This window comes from Seriola dumerili, unplaced genomic scaffold (genome assembly GCF_002260705.1).
Source record: "Seriola dumerili isolate Sdu_G_001 unplaced genomic scaffold, Sdu_1.0 BDQW01000122.1, whole genome shotgun sequence".
Lineage (NCBI taxonomy): Eukaryota > Metazoa > Chordata > Actinopteri > Carangiformes > Carangidae > Seriola > Seriola dumerili.
The window spans coordinates 2,127,320-2,127,843 of NW_019174377.1; positions in this window are offsets into that span (position 1 = coordinate 2,127,320).

Below are 524 nucleotides of genomic sequence, written 5' to 3' on the forward strand. Positions count from 1 at the left end.
TTTAACATAATTAGGATGTTTTTTTTTTTGGTTTTTTTTTTTTTGGGTTATTTAATTTTTTAATAATCTTTATTACCACACTCAGCTGAATTACTTAACCTTTTCCAGTAGACTTTTTTTTTTTCTTCCTATGTTTTTCCTTCCTCTTCATCCTTTTTATGTTTTAATCTCCTTTTGTTTCATTTTGAGTTTAATCTCAGTCGTCTTCCAGCACGTAGATGTCTGTCCGGCAGTAGTCTGTCAGTCATCCCTGTCGTTTCGTCTCCATGTAAGTTGCTGTGTCGCTATGAGCAGAGCACTTACCGACCATCACCCATCATGCTGCGTGTGCCGCCCTGTCCACATTAGCATAAAAATAGTACACACTTAAGAAAAGATCACCTTCTTCATGCTACATACTATGCAGGCTAGTATGTTGTGACACTATTGAAATCTTAACCTAGCTAGAGAACATTTCGGGGTCATTCAGGTCCTGTCAGCTTTTTTTTTATGTGTTTAGCGTAGGTCAATACATAAAGAAAATG